This window comes from Pteropus medius, unplaced genomic scaffold (assembly GCF_902729225.1).
Source record: "Pteropus medius unplaced genomic scaffold, Ma_sr-lr_union100, whole genome shotgun sequence".
Classification (NCBI taxonomy): Eukaryota; Metazoa; Chordata; class Mammalia; order Chiroptera; family Pteropodidae; genus Pteropus; species Pteropus medius.
Window position 1 is genome coordinate 22,523,490 of NW_024344240.1, and position 16,185 is coordinate 22,539,674.

At 34.8% G+C, this 16,185-nt stretch overlaps 1 protein-coding gene and 1 pseudogene across 1 annotated transcript in view; one reads left to right on the forward strand and one right to left on the reverse strand.

Annotated features, from left to right (window-relative positions):
• TULP3 (TUB like protein 3) overlaps positions 1-16,185 on the reverse strand; it is a 61,336-nt gene that overhangs the window by 43,132 nt on the left and 2,019 nt on the right. The window lies entirely within an intron of this gene.
• LOC120607533 (uncharacterized) lies at positions 11,772-11,890 on the forward strand (annotated as a pseudogene).

A 16,185-nucleotide genomic window follows, 5' to 3' on the forward strand; every position in this document is an offset into this window, starting at 1 on the left:
ATCTTTCCCTTTATGTCACCCCGATCTTGAAAAGTAATAGGTAGACATCAACAAAATGACAGAAAAAAGCAAATGATCATCTCAATTAATGAAGAAAAAGTATGTGACAAAAGTCAACGTGCTTTCATAAAAAATACTCCATGAAACAGGAATGGAAGGACACTACCTCCACATAATGAAAGCCATGTATGAAAATCCACAGCAAACATCACACGCAATGGTGAAAGATACGTGTTTCCTCTAGATCAGGAACAAAGCAAGGATGCCTGTTTTCACTTTCTAGCCACAGTAATTAGGCAAGAAAAAGAAAGAAAATGCACCCAAATTGTAAAGGAAGAAATAAAATTATGTTTGCAGATGATATGATTTTATATGTAGAAAATACTAAAGGTACCACAAAAAGCTGTTAGACCTAAAAATTAATTCAACAAAGAACCAGGATATAAAGTCAACACACAAAAATCAGTTGCATTTCTATATACAAACAATAAACAATTTGAAAAGGAAATTACAAAAAATTCCATTTACAATGAAATAGAAAATACTTAGGAATTCACTTAACCAAGAAGGTAAATGACTTATTCAATGAAAACTACAAAACACTGCTGAAAGAAATTAAAGAAGACATAAGTAAATGAAAACACACACCATGGTCATGGATTAGAAGACTTGATATTGATAAAATGTCAATATTACCCAAAGCAATCCACAGATTCAATACAATCCCTATCAAAATCCCAATGATGTTTTGGCAGAAATTGGAAAACCCATCTTAAAGGTCATATGCAATCTCAAGATCTCAAATAGCCAAAAAAAAAAAAAAAAATACTGAAAAAGAATGAAACTGGAGGACTCACATTTCTTGATTTCAAAACTTATTGCACAAAGCTACAGTAATCAAAAAACTGTGGTAAGGGCATAAAGACAGACATATAGACCAATGGAATGGAAAGCCCAGAAATAAACCCTCACATATACAGTAAAATAATTTTTGTCAAGGGTGCCAAGGCTATTCAATGGTTATTTCAACAAATCTGCTGAGAAAACTGGATATCCACATACAAACAGATGAAGTTGGACTGTTATCTAACACCATATATAAAAATTAAGTGAAAATGGATCAAGGACCTAAATGTAAGACCTAAAAATTAAAATTCTTAGAAGATAACAGGACAAAGGCTTTGTGACATTAGACTTCTGGGATGTGACCAAAAGCACGAGTAACAAAAGAAAAAAAATAGACAAAATGGACTTTATGGAAATTTTAAAATTTTGTACATCAAAAGATCCTATCCACAGAGTAAAAAGGCAACTCACAGAATGTGAGAAAGTATTTGCAAATCATTTATCTGATAAGGGATTAATATCCAAAATATACAGAAAACTCCTAAAACTCAACAATGTAAAAACAAACAGCCCAATTCAGAAATGGGCAAAGGACTTGAATATACATTTCTCCAAAGAAGATATATGAATGGCCAATAAGCACATAAATGGATGCTCAACATCACTAATCATTAGGAAATTTGAATCAAAAACTACAATAAGAAACTAAAAAAAAAAAAAAAAAAAAAACCCACAAAACAAGTGTTGGCAAGGAGGTGGGAACATAAATGATATAGCTGCTATGGAATACAGCACAGAGGTTCCTCAAAAAATTAAAAAATAGACTTACCATATGACCCAGCGATTCTACTTCTGGGTACATACCCAAAGAATTGAAAGCAGGGGCTCCAAGAGATATCTGTACACCGGTGTTCATAGCAGCATTATTCACAATAGCTAAAACGTGTAAACAACCCATGTCCATCAAAAGATAAATAGATACACAAAATGTGGTATATAAACACAATGGAATATTATTCAGCTTTAAAAAGGAAGGAAATTCTGTGAATATGCTACAATATGGATAAACCTTGAAGACATTATGTTAAGTGAAATAAGTCCATCACGGAAAGACAAATACTACATGATTCCAACTTATATAAGGTGCTTAGAACACTCAAAATCATAGAAACAGAAAGTATAATGGTGGTTGCTAAGGGATGGGGGAGAATAGGAAGTTATTGTTTAATAGGTATAGAGATGAATTCAGTTTTGCAAGAAAGAGTTGTAGAGATAGATGGTGGTGATGGTTGCACAACAATGTAAATGTATTTTAATACTACTGAACTGTACACTTAAAAATGGTTAAAGTGCTATATTTTGTTATGTATATATTAACATAATAAAAAAGGAAAAAATAAACATAAAAAACTTGAGAAAATAGGCTAATATTTTTATAATGTGAACTGTGGAAGTCTTTCACAGCAAGACATAAAACCTAGTAACTATCAAGGAAAGACTGATAGATTTTATTATATAAAAACTTAAGTTCTGTATGCTAAAAATTAATAAATGAAATAAAAGCCACGGATCACTGTGAAAAAAAAAAAGAGGCACAACCAGAAATCCTCTGAAGTGTAACTATTTTCTAATTTTTAAAATTATACTACATTGCTTACTAATTCAAGCAATGCTCCACTAAAATCACAGTGACCATATAGCCCAGATTTTCCAAGTTAATATTGACATTTTCCACACATTATAGTTAAAGAGGATAAAAATCAATGATTTTGAACGATAATATAGTACGAAAAGCTCAGTATTTAAAGTCAGAAGATCTGAGTTCAGAAGTACTTCCTAGTTGTTTAACCTTCAACAAGTCAATTCATCCTCCCAAGCCTCAAGTGCCCCGATTATAAAATGTGAACAGTAATATCTATGTCACAGAGCTTTTTGTAACGATCAGATAATTATAATAAGTTTTAGTAACATTCCCTCCCCTTAGGGCATGAGACAGGCATTTCCAACTCTGGAACCTCTATACACACAAATGACAGAATCATTCCAGGAGTAGGTAATCCCAGGTGAGTAATGTGAAAAATGAACATATGCCTTTACCTACCATGATCTAAATCAAGGGTCCCCAACACCCAGGCCATAGACGGTACAGGTCCATGGCCTGTTAGGAACGAGGCCGCACAGCAGGAGGTGAACCGCAAGGTGAGCCGCTGCAGAGCAAGCAAAGCTTCATCTGCATTTGCAGCTGCTCCCCAGCGCTAGCATCACTGCCTCAGCTCTACTTCAGATCATCATCAGGCATTAGATTCTCATAGGAGCACCAATCCCTGATGTCAAAAAGTTTGGGGACTGCTAATCTAGATCACTTATAGAACAATTTTCTCCATAAAAAAGCCTTATAATTGATGTATAGCTCAAAAAGGCCTCAAAGCATGGTGAAACTATAATCATATAATTATTTTATAATTCTGTGTTAAATTTACTATTGTGAGTTGTTCTGGAAATCCAATTTCCATTTGAAAGATTTTCATATGGGAAAACGTTCTCAATGCCAAACAACTAATCCATACCAACATTTGGAACCTAATACTATAATAAATTGGGGAACGATCTGTCTTTCCTTATAAAAATCATCTCAGGACCAAAGTTTGGGCTTAAAAGGGTATGTAAAACTAAAATGGCAATACGGTATACTCCAGACAGCAACAGCATTTTAAAGCAAGGACAGGGTGTTAAATAATAGTAATTCTAATAGATTTGAAAACAGAAGTCTGAGTAGATAAGAGACGGGTCACATTTCTATTCTTGATTCACTGAGTCATTTCCACAGTCTTACAAAACCTCCATTTTCTTACTAATAAAAGGAACATCAAAATATGGGTCTTTTCTTCAACTAGCTAAGAAGATATAAAAACAAACTCTGAAAGGTAGCAAATTGTTGTGGTCGCCTCAAGAGGTCATCAAGTTCACTACTTCCCATATGTACAAATGAAGAGAATGCAAGAAAAAGAGCAGATATTAGCTTAGCAGGATTATAGGTAACCTTTCCTTTTTTTTTTTTCTTATTCCTCTGTTACCTGTGCAATAATTAAAATCTGGGGGAAAATATTAGAAAAAGAAAGTTTACTGCTGTCTATATTCTGTAATATGTATGTAAGAATCTTATTAGGAGACTTACTTAAATGTCCCCACTTGGTGATATTTGACCTCACTAACCAACAGTACAAAGCATTGTGCAGCTCTGCTAACTAGGAAATCACTGTAGAAAAGCCCAGGCCAGGGGAGGTGAAAAATAATGTCAACTGAGAGAAAATATTTGCAAAACACATATGTTTAATAGACTCATCCAAAAGATACAAAGAACTCTTAAAATCTAACAATAAAAAACAAACCAATTAAAAATGGGCAAAAGATCTAACAGACATGTCACCAAAGATACAGATGAGAAATAAGCATATGGAAAGATGCTCCACATCATACGTCATTAGGGAAAACTGCAAATTGAAACAACAATGAGATACTATTACTGCATAGCTGCTAGAATGATTAAAATCCAAAACACTGACACCAAATGCAGATAAAAATGTGTAGCAATTGGAACTCTCATTCATTGCTGGTGGGAATGTAAAATGGCACAGCAACTTTGGAAGACAGTTTGGCAGTTTCTCACAAAACTAAATGTAGTCTTATCATACGATCCAGCAATTGTGCTCCTTAGCATTTACCCAAAGGAGCTAAAAACCTATGTCCACACTAAAATCTACATACAGATGTTTATAGAGCTTTAGGTTTTATTCACAACTGCCAAAAGTTGGAAGCAACCAAGATGTCCTTCAATAGGTAAATGGATATACAAACTGTGGTATATCCATAGAATGGAATATTATTATTCAGTGATATAAACAAATGAGCTATCAAGCCATGAAAAGACATGGAGGAACCTTAAAGGCATATTGCTAAGTGAAAGGAGACATCTAAAACAAGCTGTATATACTGTATGACTGCAATCATATGACATTCTGGAAAAGGCAACACTATGGAGACAGGAAAAAGACCAGTGGAAGGATGAACAGGTAGATTTTGAGGGCAGTGAAACTATTCTGTTTGACACTGTAATGGTGGGTACATGCCATTATGCATTTGTCAAAACCCATAGAATGAAGAACACAAAGAAGAGACCCTAATATAAACTATGGACTTTAGTTAATAATTTATCATTACCATCATATTCTCATTTATATAAAAGGCAGCTGCTCGAGTTTTCTATCATAGCAATATAGGAACTCACAGATACCAACAAGCAGTTTATTGAAGAATTTTTAGGAAAATTATTTCCCACACATTAAACTGATTTTCTCTTCTTGAGTCCTTTTTAATTTGATGTTTATTTCAAACAGCTAAATTTGTGAAGAATGTTGTAGGGGAAAGAATGGTTATATAATGGAGGGAAGTTAAAGCAAATATTGATAATTAAGAGTATGTGGAACATGAGATTTGGAAATCTGAAGTTCAGCTTTTAGTTTCATTACTTAACAAGCTGTCTTTTGGCTAAGCCACTTAATCTGATTTCATTTTTGTTATTTTAAAAATCAAGGTGGTTTTGAGAGTTAAGTGATGTCTCTAAAAGTGTTTTGAGAAATATTTTATTAACAGATAAAACATTTTATTTGGGTTGAAAAGTGATGATAGGTGCCATATTTTCTTAAACCCAGCAAAATGTCTAGTAGAGGACTACAAGGAACTTTAGATTTCATTAAGACATCACCCTCTCCCTGTAGAGGGTTAACTGACTTTAGATTTGTCCTTGTCTAAGGTCACAAATCAGAATCTACTTCTCCTGATTCTAATCACCTGGTCTTCCTACTATACCACTGCCATTCATTATTTACTTATGCATGCACTAAAAACATTTTCATGGAGGATAAATTAAGTACAAAGCATTTTGATGGGTGCTGTGGGTGATTCGGATTTATCAGATACAGATCTTTCCCTCAAGGAACACAGGGACTAATGGGATAAAACTAAACCATAAGTGCACAGTCAGAGACTGAAGTAATAAGGTATAGATGAACTATTATGTGATTTGATGAGGGTCATTGGAGACTTGGTGGAATAAGTGACAATTCAGCCATACTCCAAATGGCAGAAAGGATTTGTTACCAGATTTAAAGTAGGTAGTAGTATAGAGTTAAACAACAGGGTTTTTTAAAAAAGTATTAATTGTAATGTATATACTACACTACGCAAGATGTTACTAATAGGGGTGACTGGGGTGTGGTAAAGGCATACACGGGAACTCTGTACTTTCTGTTCATTTTTCTATAAGCCTAAAACTCCTTTAAAAATAAAATCTATTAATAAAAAGATAATGTCACTACTAAAAAGCACCTTCTGGGGATTCCGCCTGACCAAGATAATTGCCTATCTCTGACAAGACTGGACCTCTAGCTCATGTATTCCATACAGCTGTATCTCCATGGCCATAAACTGATAGACTGAGGTAGACACCTGACCCAAGCTGAAGTAATCAGACTCTCCTGAGATTTTTAAATTGGATCTGAGAGATCAAAGATCTGCACTCAGTATAGGTTATTTACTTAAGTAATTCAATCTCTATCTCTATTTTACAGCTAAGGAAACTGAGGCACAGCTAAGTTACGTGGTCCCACAATCAGCGAGCAGAGCCAGGATCCAAACCCTGGCGTCCAGTTTCCATAGCCTGTGCTCTCAACCACTATATTAAGAATACAGTACTTTACATTTTACTTGTAAGCAAGAATACTGATACCTACTAAAAAGCCAACACAAATTAATAGTACAGCTGCAACTACCCCTCTAATTCTAACTTTCTAACAGAAAAGACAAACAGTTGAGATCTAAGAAAAATATCTGGAGATATATAACTCTCTGTAGAAGAGAACAACTATGCCATAAACCAATGCAATGTTATTTTGCTTCATATTTTTAAAGATACTGTCACGATACAACTCTTTAAAAAATTTTCCTTTAGAACTCTTCTGAAATGCCTAAATTTCCATATACCTTTCAAAATAATACACCTGATACTTTAATATATTTCTTCCCAATCACTGAGTCATGATATTTTGTCATATTGTGACATTTTGCACTTCCTCACTCACTTCCCACTCCCAAGGAATTTTGGCATGAACACCAGTGAGATTATATACAGTATATGTAACAAAGAAATCAGAATAAATGTATAAACTACATACAAGAGTTCATTATTTTATATACATATGATAAACATTTATAAATGTTCCTATGGGTATGAACTGATAATTGCTGAAAAGATGCAGAGGAATGAAAGAGACAAGAAAATGAATAGAAAAGAAACAGAGAAGCATCCCCTCAACCCCGTCTCCACCCCCATATTACCACTGTAGACACATCCCTGGAGTTGCTTAGCAAAGGTTTACTTTAACAAATATCAGACCTTCGCTAACACCAATGAAGAGATTCCTTTTTCCCCCCAAATACAGTCCCTGGTCTTTGTTTGTTGAGGCTTCCTTCTGTTTTTTCCTGACCATTCTTTCAATTATCAATGTCATTCTGAATTTCATGCCTTTCTATGGGAAGTCAGATGACTAAATACCAAAGAGAAGGTAATTTAAGACTGCAAAATACTGACAAGGACCCTACGACTGAATTAAAAAAAAAAAAAAAAACAATGAAAGTCAACGACTGAAGCACGTTTTAATGCTCACAACTCCTGGAAAGTTTCTTCAAGAGTTGACATAGAAACACAAATGCAAACAATTCTTCTCTACAGAGCACAGTGAATAAATAATCATTCTTGTTTCCTGCTACCTCAACTCTATTATATTTTTAAACAATACACCCTTCCTTGTGAATTTTCTCATCAGGATAAAGAAAAGCCACTAAGTTGACAGACAAAATAAACAGAAAGCACAAGAACAATTTAAACACATATAATAGCCATCTCCTAGAGTTTCATTATTTCCTTATTCACAATAAGAACCCCAACTGAAATAATGATTGCATACTTACTCGTTTGAATATTAGTTTCTAAAATATTAAAAATACATTGGTATGAAAGATAAGATTTATGATCACTGATAAAAGTAATTTATAATCTTAGAGAAACTCATCTTTAGGCAAATTTAGAATTATTATTTTTATGTTCCTTATTAACTTATTACTTCCTGACTTTACTGAACTGTCCAGTATGATTATAAATTAAACTTTATATGACTTTGTAGCTATTATTGTTGCATGATATATTCAGAAATACAAAAGTATAGATTTGAAATTATTTCCAAGATGTTTTAATTATTGAAAAGAGCAAAGTACAAAACATTGTGAAGTACCATTTGCTACCACTTACGGAAGGAAAAAAATATAGATATAGATATAGATATAGATATAGATATAGACATATTCCATTTGAAATGCAGAGAATGTCTTCGGAAGGATACACAGTAAGCGGGATCAGAGTTGCCTTCAGGGCAGAAAACTAAATAGGCAGGGGATGGGAAGCAGCCTTACTTTTCATTACGTACCCTTTTGATCCTTTTGAATTTTGTTCCATATAAAGACATTTTAAAATATATATTAAAAATCGACTTTTTGGCCTATTAAACGTGACTAAGAATAAAACGATTTGAAATAAGAAATGGTTAAAATCACTACAGGAGCCAGCAATGTTCTGCTGTGTTAATCAACATATAAATCATTACAAATCAAAGTTGTATGAGTTATGAGCACATGCTTTTGATCTGTGCTAATTGCTGCACATGCTCACTCAAAATGTATTCGAACTCTCTAAATGTGCACTTTAAAATGAAAAAAAATGACTAAGTTTTGTTGATTATTTTTAAACTAGAAATTGAAATTGATGCCATTATCACGGTGAGCACCATGAATTCCCAGAACACTCTCAGGAGCAACTCGATCTACTTTGGGAAGACACTGCCATTTCTGGCAGGGATCTATTAGGGAAGTAGATGCACATTTCAGGTTCAAATACATGCTTGTGGGTAATGAAACTAAATGTACCCACATCAGTGTCTTTTATATGATGTTTATGCTACAACCTGTGGTGTCCAGAGATCCACTCTACACTTCTCTGGGAATTCTCTTGTTTTCACTACAACAGAGCAACTACCAAAACAATGCCTCTGATAAGCTCTTAAGTGATATACATAGTAATTACTTTCATGATTTTTATTTTTGCTTTCATGACTTTAGACAACACTTCTAACACTCAAAAGAAAAGCAAAATTACAAAAGAAACTTACAAGCATCATAACTTTCTAACATTACTCAACATTACTAATGAAACATGGTGCCTGGAACATGAAGGATGTGAAATGTTTGATAAATGAATTTTAAAGTTACATGAAAAAGATCCTTCTTATGACTTAAAGAAATACTATAATTCTTCATCCCTTGCTTTGGCTTTGCAAAGGAGGTAAAAATTATATATTGTCATCCCCATTTTATAGTGGTAGGGTGACAGAAAATAAGAAAATGATAAATGATCACCTGATTACCTTGCCTAATTATGAAATAATTTCAACATAGGTAAGCCAAAAACCATTTTCTTAAAAAAATAAAAAAACTCTGATTTTTAGTTTTAAACTTTGGAGGAATCTTTCAGAGATTTAATAAAATAGTACCTACCCTATTGGCTGTACACATTACCATAGCCTTTCAAAAAAAACAAATCTCTTAGAGGTACAATCAACCCAGCTGCTGAGATGATAGAGGCTTTTGCTGCTCTGTTCTTTGGTTTTCTCATTTATTTTCCCATCAGTTATATACTTAATGGGACAATGTTTCAAACTATTCTTAGTATCACTTATATCACATAACAAATCTTTAGTTTTGTTGGACAGGAATAATCAGTCTGAGATGTTATTCTATGTGAGAAAAGCTGGTAGCGTGATTCTTAAACACATTCTTAAATTTTAACTTACTGTATTCCTAATTCAGTAAAACCCAATGATGATTATTTAGCACCTCCAAGGTGGTATATCTTCCAATTATACATTCAATCATACTTTGCTAACCAGAACTCTTGCACCTGTCAATCAAAATTATTTTTATTATACACTTCTGATAAAGCTTTTGTGGCAATTCCCTATCACAACTGCCAGTAAAAATCTTGAACTGAGGGAGAAAAAAAATGGCATTGATTCCAGAGACTCTGTTCATCCCTCTGGCAACCAAATCAAAGTTGTGACAGAAACAAGGAACAAACAGCAAGGAAAATAGCCTGGGATCTAGATAAACAAAACATACAACTAGGGAGAAATCTAAGAAAATCATCCTGCAATGGTAGAAGGTAGGACAGGGCGGGAAGCTGCGGCAGCGGGCAGTTGCAGAAACCTCTCAAAGAGGCCCTGTTGGCTAGCAGACTTTCGTGGTGACGGACCTGCTCACTCTGAACACCAGTGCAGGTTCAGCTGCATAGGGGGCACCAGGGACTTACAGGGGGACACTAAGTTGTCCGAGTGAGGGGCAAGACTAGACTCTCTCTGTACATAAGTGGCAGCAGCATCCATTGTTCCTCTCTTGAGCCCTTCCCCCTCCAAGTGTGCAGACGGGGCACGGCCAAAGCCAAGACATCATCACACTGGATGACAGAGGTCACTCTGCCCAAAGAATTCCCTGAAACCCTGCCTCCCCCAACTCGCGGCCCCACCAAAGCCACATCCAGGTATATCCTCAGTGAGTTAGGTGCCCCTTGCTGATCAGTGCCTAGACTCACACTGGAGGCAGCTGGCCTCGGTTTCTGGTGTGGCCTTCTGAAGCAACTATAAGCACGGCATCTGTGAATTGCTTGCTGAATCTTATTTAACAGGTGGCACCAGAGGGCACAGGCTGGGGCTAAATTTGGCCTGCAGCTGAACCCCTCTCAGGACTGTGCCACTGGACACCTACCACACAAAGCAGCACTAATAAGACTGGGAGACTTAGGAGCTTTGCTTAATACATAGAAACAGACACGGAAAGGCAGCCAAAATGAGAAGACAAAGAAGCAGAAATCATGTGAGAACAGAACAGAGATCCAGATATAATGGAGTCAAGTAATCTAACAGATGCAGAGTTCAAAACACTGGTTAAAAAGATGCTCAATGAACGTATGGGAAGTATAGATGAATTCAGTGAGAACTTTAACAAAGAAATAAAAAACATAAAAGTGGAAGTGGAAATTATAAAAGGGAACCAGTCAGAAATGAAAAACACATTATCTGAGATGAGAAGTATATTAAATGGAATAAACAAAGTGAATAAAGTAGAGGACCAAGTGACCTATATAGGTGATGGGAAAGCCAAGGACACTCAATCAGAATGGCAAGAAAAAAGAAGCTAAGACTATAATAATTTAAAGAGTCTATGGGACACTATTAAAGGTAAAAATATCCATGTCATAGGGGTACCGGAAGGAAAACAAGACGTTGAAGAGCTATTTGAAGAAATAATGATGGAAAACTTCCCTAATCTAGCAAAGGAAATAGACATAAAACACCAGGAAGCTCAGGGAGTCCCAAAAATCAGAGATCTAAAGAAGCCCACACCAAGACACATCAAAATTAAAATGCCAAAGGTTAAATATGAAGAAAGAATCTTAAAAGCAGCAAGAGTAAAGCAGTTAGTTACCTACAAGGGCGCACCCATAAGACTGGCAGCTGATTTCTCAAAAGAAACTATGCAGTACAGAAGGACTTGGCACAAAATATTTGATGTGATGAAAACCCAGGATCTACAATCAAGAATACTTTATCCAGCAAAGCTATCATCTAGAGTTGAAGGACAGATAAAGAACTTTCCAGACAAAAATAAGCTAAAGGAATTTATCATCACCAAGCCAGTATTACAGGAAATGTTGGAGGAACTTCTTTAAGGAAAAAAAAAAAAAGTATCAAAAACAGGAATAAAGAGACTACGGCCATGTCACCCGGAATACACCAAATCTTCTCTGATCTCGGAAGCTAAGCAGGGTTGGGCCTGGTTAGTACTTGGATGGCAGACCGCCTAGGAATACCAGGTGCTGTTGGCATTTATTAAAACAAACAAACAAACAAACAAAAACAGGAATAAAGAACGATAATAACTACATTCCTATCAATGAGTACCTCAAATGAAAAAGAATTAAGTACTCCAACCAAAAGATAGAGTGGTGGTATGGATAAGAAAACAAGACTCCTACATATGCTGCCTACAAGAGACTCACTATATATTAAAAGACACACACAGACTAAAAGGAAGGGAATGGAAAAATATATTGCCTTGATGGACCTAAAAGGGTACTGTGCTGAATAAAATGGGTCGGATAGAGAAAGACAAATATCGCATGATTTCACATACATGTGGAATCTTAAGAACACAATTAACAACAATGACAACAAAAGCAGAAATAAACTCATAGATACAGAGAATATTTAGAGGGATACTAGATGAGAGGAAGATTGGGGGGGACAAAAAAAGGCAAAGGGATTAAGAGGTACAAATGGACAGTTGCAGAATAGACATGGAGATATAGAGTATAGCGTGGGGAAGATGGTTAACAATGTTTAATAAATATGTAAGGGGGAAGAGGGGTACTAGATTTAGTGAGGTGATCACTTTGCAAATTATGTGGATCTCTGATCACTATGCTATACAACTGAAACTGGTATATTATTGTATGCCAACTATAATTGAAAAAAACTCATTGAATTGTACAATGTAAATACAAGCAACTAATTGTCTATTATATTTCAATAAAGATGAGAAAAAAGAACAGTAAAAATAAAAAAATCTTGAACTCAAAAACAATGGATAATTTTAGCTATCTAATCTTGGCTACCACTTTTGTTACTTTCATAGTAAATTTACTGTTAATTGTTGAATTGTGGTGCTTTAATTGGCTTTATATTCTTTGTCTCACTTGACCAGCTTAAATTGACTGATCCAAATTACAGAGAGCCCTTCAGCTTTACACTCATCTTTATCACCTGTAAATATTTACTAAACTACTGTGCACTCATTATGTACATGCAAGGGACTAAGCAACAAGAATGGATAACTGCTCTACTTCAAAATGGGCATTTATAGATATTGAAGCATTGTTAATATGCTGTCATGTTGCCAGTTGCAGTACAGTTCCATTGAGTGAATAACTACTGTGCCAGAAACTGTACTACTTTACATATTATTTCATATATTTCTCACAATAAACCTATTATCCCATTTTACAGAGGTATGTGAAACCCAGATATGAAGCTATTTGCTCAAGGTCACACTGCTGATCAGTAAATGATCTAGAATTCATTCACGAGTCTCACTCCCATCTACCTCAGCATGCTAAACTGCACAACTGACCACATAAATTCAAATGGTCAGCAGAGTCTGGAATTCCATTATTATGGTATTTCAATAAGTCTACCAAGAATCTTTTCCATAAAAATGTCAGTTCATCTGGTATTTTTAGGTAGAGCAGAATTTCTATGTAAATGGATTGTGAAGAAGCCCTTGGGAGGAGTTGATTACAGTAGATATAACGAAAAAGTCGTTATATTTCATTGTGCCCATTGGGGAAATAGCTATGAATAAAGTAATTGTCTCTAAATCAATTGACAAATAGATTCACCTTGTTCGAATCCTGAATAAGACACCTAGAACACATCTGGCTAGAACAAAACATTGTTTCTAGGAAAAAGCACACAAAAATCAAATTAGAACTGCCAGAAAAGATTCCTTTGAAGTCTATCTTTTCTCATCTGAGAAAAAAATGTTAGTATTCTAGGCCCAGCTGTCTTCTGCTTGAATGACTCCATGATCTGGAACTACCTTAATTGAAGCTAGGGAAGGAAAATCCATTTCCTAAGAGGCCCGTTTATTAGAAGCAATCAGAAAGAAGAGAGAATTGCTTGTGGGAAGAGCAGCAACGAGAAGGAAAAGTTGGCAACAGACTAGATCATTCATTTGGCCCCAAAGAATGCAGTGAGGATAATTACTTTAGAGTGAACCCTCTTCGTTTTGCATGTCCCACATAGCAAACACAAAAAGCATTCTCTTAAGTGAACCAAACAGAAAGGTTATTTAGAATGTATAATTTGATCCAGAAGTTAAAAGAATCTATTTATTCTTCACAGATTTAAAAAGGGACATTACTCAGAATCTAAGTTCATTCTACCTTTTGTCTGATTTTCCTTTACTCAGGGGTTACATTTTCTCTCTTCAAGCATACTACCATGCTAAAGATGAAAGTCCATTCCTTTGCCTAACAATACCAAATAAATACTTTCACTGCCTTTCCATTGGATGAAATTAATACTCATTGTACTTCACTAAAATGTCTGATTTCTTCAACTGCTCTCCCTAAAAATAACTAGAATGTAGTCAGTATCAGTTGTTACCATTTACATGCATGAATGGTATCCAGAATATCTTAAACAGATATTTTGATAATACATGAGAAAAAGAAGAGGAAACTATAAGTCAAAAGCCTGAATTTTACTTCTGAATTTTACTTTTAACTACACCAATTAATTGTCATGTGACCTTAGGTATATTACACCCTTTCTGAGCCTTAATTTCCCCACTTATAAAATAAAAATAACACCAGCCCTTCTCTCCTTAGAGTTATGAAGCTCAAGAGATCAAATATGTGAAAGCAATATGAATACTGCAAAGAATACACAAATGTAAGCCATTATTTTATCTTGACAGATCTTCCTTTTTTAAAAGCTTAAGAACTTTACTCAAAATATTCCTCTCTACTTTGTCTCTAGCTTATATGACATAACAAATCACCATAACAAAATTACACTAGGTTTCAATGGGAAAATAAGTCAATCCTTTATTAAACTTGCTTTATTCTAAAACCTAAATTCAAAGGCAAACTATGGATTTATTGAAGTTTCTTCCTCCAGAGCTAAATAGAATGATTTATTTTTCCAGAAGCCTTTCTAAAAAAAAATTCTTGTTTTCTTCTTAGTCCTATTTTCTATACATTAATTATCATAGAAAAAATTAAAACTCGCAGCAACTATAGTTCATATTCTAAAAATAGATCTTGCCCATGACAAAAGTAGATATCAGAGTTTAGATTATTATATCATACCCTAAAACTCAAAATTGTCAAATTTTAAGTTTGGAAAAGGATTATTTAATATACAGAATATTTTTAAAAAGCTCCCCTAAGAAACCTACTAATGAATGTACTAGGTCACATAGAGATGAGAAAAAATATACTTTTCACTGAATATCATTTTGTATCTTTAGAAATTTGAACCATGTGCAGTTTAAATGTATACGTTTGTTACTTTACTGATTATAAACCACTGAAGGAATCCAAAGAAGCCCTCATTTTCCAGGGAAGAAAACTGAAGCCGAAGGAGATAAGCTCCTCAAGAACACACTGCTAGAGAGAGAAAAGGCTGGGACTGGAACTCAGAAACCCAGTGGAAGCTTCAGTGTTTCACCTCTCACCACAAATCCATGTGGTAAAACAGCAAGTGCCATCTTATAAACAGTAAAAGTACTACTATAATCCTTTTCAGAACAGTGATCCTCCAGAGGTCCTGTGACTAAAATGATTATTAATTTTTTCACAGAAGTTCAAAGAAAGGCAGAGATAACAATCCCATAATAAAGACTCAGTATTGAGTGAGTGAATAAGGACAGCACATCAATCAGCATGTGGATAGTGTGTCTTCACTCAGGCGTAGGTGGATTTAAGCTTTAACCGGGCCAGGAAAATGTTGCAGCTTTCATTATTGCTAACAGTAAAGATGTCTGATGAGGCAGAATAGATTTAGCAGTTTTAGAAAGAGTTTATTCCTAGTGAACTGACTCAGAGGAGCTAAAGCAAAAGGAGACAACAGAAAATTCTTGTTTGAGAGAAGCCTTAACAATTCCACTGTGGAACTACACTCTCAAAATGAACTAAGGGAATGATCAAAGCCCTTTCTAGTCCTGAAATTCTCAAATAAAGTCCTCAAAAAAGCAAAGTAGCTTCAACTCCTCTGAGTAATTCAAGCATACTTTTCCTCTTGGTAAGAAGAAATGTTAACCTCTTCTTTCAAATGGGTACAAATGCAAAGCAAACAGAAAGATCTTGGAAGAAAGGAAATTTATTACAGGGATTATTCTTTCCTTTCTAGATCTGCATATAGCCTTCACAATTGGAGAAATACATGCATGTTACACATTTTTATATTTGCCAAACATACTATGGTCATATATCAATCTAAGTATTTTTAAGCACTGAGTAAGTCTGTTTGCCAACAATTCGTTGATCTGATAAAACATTTAAAAAGGGAAGAACATGAGAAAGGATAACAAGCCTGGCCAAGTCATAACCTCCAG